Consider the following 8,710-nt stretch of genomic DNA (forward strand, 5'->3'; position numbering starts at 1 on the left):
TAAGCTTCAGAAAATTTCCAACAAATTACACAAAGATGAACTGGGAAAACCCACACACAGCATGATATAAAGTATAATGTCTGGTATAGCGCCAAAATTTACTACATATATTCACTTGGGTGTACGAAAGGTGTTGAAAGTTGGCAAACTGTTATGCATGAAGCCCTATCTGTAACAGTACTCTAGATCACAGTGCCTAAATCTATGTTTAAAATGCCTGTCATAGGGGTAGACTGGTGGGTATAAGAGGAACTGGGGTCGTTGGTGGAAGGAAGTAGATACTAGTGAAGGGATTGGTGTTGGGACATTGTATACCTGAAATTCAATCATGAAAACATTGTAAATTATAGTGACTAATTTTAAAACACATACAAATTACCATATATGCTAAGAAATAGGAGAATATGGCACATAGATAGGAGAAAACCCAATCAATGAAAACAGATCACATGACAGATGATAGCATTAATAAAAAGGGACTTAAGACAACTTTTACAAATATGCTCCATATGGTTTTGTAGGTAGAAAAATGCATGAACAGGGGCCGGCGAGGTGGCGCTAGAGGTAAGGTGTCTGCCTTGCAAGCGCTAGCCAAGGAAGGATCATGATTCGATCCCCTGGTGCCCCATATGGTTCCCCCCCCCCAAGCCAGGGGCAATTTCTGAGCGCTTAGCCAGGAATAACCACTGAACATCAAATGGGTGTGGCCGAAAAAACAAAAAAAAAATGCCTGAACAGAATGAGGACACATTGATAGATATAAATGAAGTCCTATTGTAACTCACTCTAGAAAATATAATATCTAAAATGATGAGACATTGAGTAGAATTAACAACAGACTAACACCTAAAGAAATGACAGTAAACTTGGGGACACAGCATTAGAGATTATGCAAAACAAAGCAGGAAAGGCAAAAAAAAAAAAAAGAAACATAAAAAAGAACAAAAGAACAATGAACTCTGCAACAAAATAAATTGAACCTCTATACAACTGGATCCCCTGAAGTAAAGTAAAGGGGTAGTAAAACATTAAAAATCATAGCTAAAAATATTTGAAGCAATAGCTAAAATTTTCCCAAATCAGAAACACACAGCTTCAAGTAACAATTTTTATAAAATAAAAATAAAGAGAAAGTGCATTGGAGCAGAATTTCATATATCAGATATAAGAACTCTTTGAACACAATAATAAATAATAGGGTTTACATATTGGGCCAAATAATCATTATTTTATCAAGAAGACATACAAATGGAAAATAATTACATGAAAAATTCTGTGCAGCATTGGGCATTAGAAAAATGCAAAATAAAACCACAGTATTAACAATTATAGTCATCAAATAACTATATTTAAAAATATTGCCAGTACACATATCAGTGGAAATGTCTACCCCCAGGATCTCTCAGACATGCCTGTAAGAATGTAAAAAGGAGAGTAAGTATGGAAAAATAACTGGCAGTTAATTATAAATCTGAATATATATTTTACATACAATTCTTCAATTTCATTTCTAATTTCTGATCCTATCTCTATATTGTCTAGGTGCCAAGGAAAAAGAAAAAATATCCTGTCTATATAAATACATGCTTGCTACCATTTTATAATAATTTTTATTAACAATTGCTTAAAATGACAACTATTCTCTGAATGAGCAGGTTAAATAAAATTATGGAATATCTATTCAACAACATACTACTAGATATTAAAAAGGCAAACAGAGAAAATTAAGAAAATCCAGACTCTACATATGATATGCGTTTAAATATATACATATATACATACATGTATATTACATATATATATATATATATATATATATATAACATTTTAGGTCAAAACAGAAGTAGTAAAAGCACACCAGAGTCTGAGCCAGTAGGTAGAAAGGACCAGAGAGGAACTCAAGGGAATTTGCAAGGATGATGAAAATATTCCACATCGCGCTTGTTGTGGTAGTAATATAAGTGCAGAAAGTCTCTAAACTTAAAATTGGCTTAGGATTGTATGTTAATTCCATCCCAAAGAACTGAGTAGAAATGTAAATGCTTTCCTAAAATCAATTTAAAGCAAATACTCAGCATCTGAGAAGTCTTCAAGGTGCCTCTTTCAATAAAGCAGTAACATTTGTTTTAGAGGAATCAATTTGTGTCAGTTCTCCAATCTCTGCACTGTGGTGGGCTCCATGCTCCACAGTACCTGAGTCACCCCTCCTATGCTTTTTTCCTGGGACTCCACAACCAACCACTTTCTCTTCCCTCATTTGAGCTTGTGCATAGATGGCATGTGTTTGCTACTCTTTATGCGTTTTTTGAAAGTACAAAATGAGTGTTTTTAGGAAGAAGAATTTGGGGGTTATTAAAGTATCTTTCTATTGGAATTGAGGCAACGTGGTTACAATCTTTTATGGGTTATTTTTTGTTTGTTACTTTATGGCATTCTCTGGGTTTAATTCGGGCTCTGGGATCAGTCTTAGCAGGGTTCAGGAGACCATATGAAGTGCCAGGGATCAAATCAGGGTCATTTGCCTGTCTCTCCGGCCCCAAAAGTTTATCTTTCTGGTGAATAAAGTTACTGCTGCTACTACAAGGATGCCCAAGACCCTTCCTCACTGTCTTCATGACACTTCTAGTCCGACTACCTTATCACTATCCCACCTCCACAAAAAGTTGGTAACCTCAATTCTGTTGTCAAAGTCCAAGCGCTTGTTAAGAATCAAAAACCCAATTGTTTAGTAACCTAAGAAAGTTTTTAATAATAAAATCTTGATTTTTTTTACTTAGGTGGCCCTATAAATATTGTCATAAAAACTCTTGTCTTTCTATCTTCTCACTGTTAGGGGAAAGCAACGGGCTCCTTGTGAAAAGCAAAACATGTAAACAAATCTAGAATATTGACTGCTTTGATTCCCTAAACTTCAAAATCAATCTTTATGCTGGCAGTGTCCAGTTCTCAATGTATGATCTTAACAGTTGATGTACATTGAATTTTTTTAAATACGGAATGCAAGTTCCCTGAAAACAAAATAATAAATCATACTTAATGCCCCCAGGTGGTTCAGAGTAGCCTATTTAACCCATAAAATAGCACTTTTCTGGTGAAGAATACAATGACTAGTAGCATTTTAAAAGAAAATTTTGATTTTCAGCAATCTTGCCCTTTATTTTATCTCTGCTACATGTTCTACTCACTGCCTTCAACACTTCACTATATAACTTCTTCAGGAAACAGGAAAAGTTAGGGGAAAACTGATAAAATAATTGAAACCAGAAACACTCCTACCTGGTGATATTTCAGATAACCTAGAAAGCAAGAGAAAATATTTTATGGAAACTAGGTAAGATATTTTTAGAGGAAAAAACATGCATGCTTAGAAGCAACTACAATTTGTGGGTGATGAATTCTTATAAAAGCACTCCTAAGGGGCGAGCAATTAGCAATCCATCAACATTTTCCTAAGGAAATTTTTGGACTTTTGATGGTTACTCATAGTATTCCAAAAAAATTAAGGATTTTGTTTCAACTGAATTTGGAAGCAATACATTCATGCAAAGAGAAGTCTGATCACAGCCTGGCTACTTGTAACAGCCAAGTGTTACCCTTGTGTTACCAAGGGATGTGAAGGATCCACTAAGAAGAATTCAGTAGCACTCATGTTATCCAATATTACTCTATTATGAAGCAACTTAATAGATCTGCCAGGGTCCAACTAGAGAGGCAATAGAAGGCAGTGTTTACATTTTATCCCCAAAGAATCTTTTCCCCATTTGTACAGCTTTCCTTGACTGTCCCCAGAATGAAGGATCTGGTTTTGTAGGGTATACGCTTCCTTCAGACAATGCTGTCTGGGAAAGCATGAGAGCCATAGATGGAAAACATGTTTTTTATTAAAAATTTTAATTATTATTAATTTCCTAAACTAATTGCTTAAACTTAGGTTTATACTTTAAAAAAAGATATCTTAAAATATTGCATTTAACTCATATCCAGAATTTCATCATTCAACATATTGTCAATCTACAATTAATTTATGAGGTATTTTACAATGTTTTGGGTCTTTGAAATCTACACTCAAGTCATATTAATCCAGCCATATTTGAAGAACTCAACAGCCACACAGGTCCACTATCTACTATACTGGATAATGTTGTATTATAACGGAAACATCTATAAAATCTTAATTCACCTTTATTTATTTTAACTAATTTCCATTACTAAAATTTTTATACTACAATTGTTACTTTAATTTTGTTGTTGTTGTTATTTTACTTGTTTGGGGGTACACCAGGTGGTGTTCAGGGACTACACCCAGAGATGGACTCAGAGAATGGTTCTCCAGGTGTTTAGAGAATGATGGCAGTGCTAGGAATTAACCTTTGGCTTCCTATAGGAAATCATGCTCCCCACTCATTGATCTCTGTCCCACTGTTATTTTTGGTTTTGGTTTTGGTTTGGTTTTGGTTTTATTTTGGTTTGGTTTGGTTTTGGTTCTTTGGGGCCACACCTGGTGACACTCAGGGGTTACTCCTGGCTATGGCTCAGAAATCACTCCTGGCTTGGAGGACCATTTGGGATGCTGGGAATCGAACCGTGGTTCATCCTAGACTAGTGAAGGCTTTACTGCTTTGCACCACCACTCCAGCCCCGCTGTTCCACAGTATTAATATTTACATGTATTTTTTTGTAATTATTTAACATAAATCTCTAATTTGTTAGTAATGTACTGAAATAGCACAGATCTCCTAGTGGATAGGTTATATCCTTCTTTGCGTACTATATTTTTGTAATAAAGCTATATTCTTATAGTTCAAGATAAAACTGTATATTTCTGGCTTTAAAATGTAAGCATTTATAAAAATAATTTTATATATTTGCATTTATAAAAAGAATGCTAGATATCCCATAAAAATTACTATAGAACCCAGACTTTAAAATTCTTTCTCTCTGGAAAATTTACCACAAATTTTTAAGATAAAATTTTGGTTTTCAAATAAATTTTTATATTATATTGCACAAAAGCAAGCCACCAATTAATATTTAATGCCAAGACCAAAATAAAGGGGGGTGCATGACAGGTAGTAGCATACTGATTATTTTGTAGATTAAAGAACAATTCTGGTCTGTTGATACATTTTCATTTTAGTATTTAACATTATGATGTCCTTACACATCATAATGACAATATAAATTATTTAAACCACCATAAACATATAATCAACTCAACTGGTATGTCAAATTAGATATATGCCCATCCTTCACCATGCCTGTCTAGAAAGGCCGCATTGAGCTCCAATTAATTGTTCAGTTTTTGCCCCAAGTCAAAAATAACACTTAGGACCTACAGTTTCAAATTTAGTTGTTTATTTTTTGTCTCGCCAAATTGTTCCATTCAATTGAACTTCGGTGGAAGTGAGAGAATAGACATGTAAAAAATAGAATAGGGATGGGGCAATAATACAGATTTGCCTTGCATGCAGCTGACCCTGATTCGACCTTCAATATTCCATATGGTCCCCCAAGCCTTCCAGGAGTAATTTCTGATTGCAGAGCCAGGTGTAAGCCCTGACAGGTGTGCACCCCAAATAGGATATATAACAGACAAATGATATGTAGTTATTTATCTTTAGTTTCCTATGGAAAATGGCGGTATTTAGCAGTCATACTGATTTTATGCAAAAGCAGGTCTCTAGTTTTCAACTTGGCTTTATTATTGTAACTGTCAGTGTTCTCGAGACTCACCAAATATAAACTTTGACAGGGAAATAGCACAAAGGAAAAGAGAAAACACTAGAGATAAAGCACAATCCTGTCAGGTTTCCCAGGGACAATGACCAAAACAAAGAAAATATGTTGCCATGTTTTAACTTCCCAGTCCAGGTTAAGTAACAGCGAATCAACATCTTTTTTTTTTTTTCATCTATCATCTTGGCTAGAAACTATTAGAAGCACAACTCAAGAGAGGGGAATAGAACTGATTATTGAGCAGTGTATGAGTCCTAATAAATGTCCTAAAACATAAAATATCATAAAACATCAATCTTATGTAAGTTTGAGCACTTAAGATCAATTAGATTCTCCCCCCAACTCCAACTACTGACTGCTTTACCTATTTGAGTTCTCCTGAGAATCAAACTTAGCTACTCTACTTGCTGCCATCCCACCATATGCTATGCTTTTGTTGCAAGTCATGCCTTGCTGAAGAGGAGAGTCTGTAATAAACCTTATAGACTAAAACAGCTGAGCACTCTTTTTTTTTTTTTTTTTTTTTTTTTTTGCTTTGAAGCTATACCCAACTGTGCTCAGGGCTAATTTCTGGCTCTGCAAATAAGGATAACTCAGGACGGGACTAAGAGGACCATATAGGGTGACAGGATGAAACCTTGCTCAGGGATCTAATGCTGATCAGACAAGTACAAGCCAAGTGCCCTATCTGCTATAATATTTCTCGAGACATCAACTCTCTATCTTACGCATGGCAACATTTCTCAAAATAGAGCTATTCGAAGACTTTTAATAATCATCTATTAAAAGTGGTTTAAAATTTCAAATCCTGGGTCTCTTTCAAACCTACTGAAGCAGAGCATGCCAGAACCTAGAAATCTGAATTTTATCAAACTCCTAAATAATGATTTTGGATATCAAAGTTAGGCAATGTATTGTCCACAAAAGCCAAATAAGAAACCTTTATTGACTTAACAATAGAAACATAAAATGTGTCTATGACCAAAAGATATGCCAGATAACTCACATTCCTGTGTAGGAGCCAGTTCTACAATGTTGGAGTTATGTGGGCTTTGACCAAAACATCTGGGAAAATTTGTAAAGCGCCTAGAGATAGGATGAGATTGAGCTTCTAATAAAACTTAAATCTCCCACTTTATAATAAACTTGTTAATATTAAATTATGTAAAGAAAGCAGACCAGTATCATGCACTTGGATACCAAAGTTTATGTAATCATTTTGTTTTGTATTCAGAACAGACATTGTCTTGAAATAGCATTACATCTATTTATCCATTCTTTTTAATTCATAGTCCTCATTTAAACTGAGCCAAATCTGTATAAGAAACAGAGGAGAGAGATAGTTATATTAGTTTCTGATATTAAGGCTGCATCCCAAGAGGAAAGTTTTCCCTGTTGCTGGTGAATAAATTAAATTGCTTAAACTACCTCAATATTGTTATAATAAGAATAGGGATGGGACTTCTGCAATATATTGTGTGGAGAGAAAAAAGCACCCCAAACCAGAATAAATTAAAGAAATATCAAAGCTAAATTATGGCTAGCAGGATAGTCATATGAATGATAGTTGAACAGCTGTGGAAAAAATATGGGCATTGATAATGCCAATGATAAGCAGAAATGGGGAAGTAGGAGTAGGTAGCCCAGAGGCTTTCTATCTCAAGCACAGATCAGTTTGCATCATTGGTAGAAGCTTATATCTAAGAACCAAAGACTCCAAGTCGTAAAATTAAGAAAGCATCCACCATTTGGATGGAGGCCTAGACTTAATAATTCTTAGTATGAAATAAGTCAAAACAACTTTACAATCACTTTTCTGGAACAGTTTTACAAGCAATGGACCTAAAAACTTTGAGCAAGCAAAGCATAGTAAACAAAGATCTTTGAATAATAATGTTTTGTTCTAACAGGCGTTAAGAAATAAAAGAAATCCTCAACAGTGTTAAAAATATGGACATGTTTGGAGTGGGGTAGGGGCTGTTTTGTTGTTTTGACATGCTGTTTCGCTTAAAATTGTTTTTCTATGAATTGATAAATTAAATAACTTACTGTATAGGAATTAATGAAGATACCAGAGCAAAACCTTCTTTAACTAGCAATAACGTTTTGTTTACTTGGTATTAAATTTTATTTCTATAAACACTTACAGTGTATTTGATCTTTAGTCTTGCTGAGATCACACGAGGACAAAATCTACCATGAATATTTGGGAACTTAAGTACTATATATTTTACTTTTTCCTTTCTTTATAGTCTGCAAATAATACTTTCTCTTCTTGAACAAATTCATTTTCTGTGGGTCCTATGATCTACATCTGAGTTATTCAGTGCATTTTTACTTCTAATTGACAGATTCTGGATTCAGCAAGATTGGGAAGGTCAGGGACCAGGGCTTCAGACTTGGATGAATCCAGAGAATTAAAACTATTGGACTCCTTCATCATTCTATCTATAATTCAGGGGAAACAAAGCAACTAATTCCTCAGCCTGAGGTCAAGAGAGAGATTTAGGTGCTATTTTCTGACTGGAAAATCCCCCAGACTTCAATTGTCTGATATAAAGATTAGATCCAACTTTTAATCATTCATTGTGGTAGGAGTTTGGGTGTTTTCATTGCTCAAGACCCATATGAACTCTCTGACTAGTGAAAATATATGCTGCACTTACTTATACATGGTATAGTGGTTTTCCTCTAGAAAGAAAACCGTGTTTGCTTGATCAAGAAAAATGGGGATTTAGATAGGGTGGGTCTTTAAAATATGTTTTTAACTAAGTAGTACTATTTTCAAAATTATTTATAGTTTATTTTTAGGCAGACAATGTTCCAATACCATTGTCAATTCCCCTCCATCTATGCCCTTAGGTTCCCTCCCACCCACTATGCTGCCTCTTTGACAAGCAAATTTTTGTTTTTGTTTTTAAACCACTAAAGAAAAATACTGGAGATCCAGATGAAACCCTAAGTATTACTCTCC

The sequence above is a fragment of the Suncus etruscus genome, chromosome 11, assembly GCF_024139225.1.
Source record: "Suncus etruscus isolate mSunEtr1 chromosome 11, mSunEtr1.pri.cur, whole genome shotgun sequence".
NCBI classification, from domain to species: Eukaryota; Metazoa; Chordata; class Mammalia; order Eulipotyphla; family Soricidae; genus Suncus; species Suncus etruscus.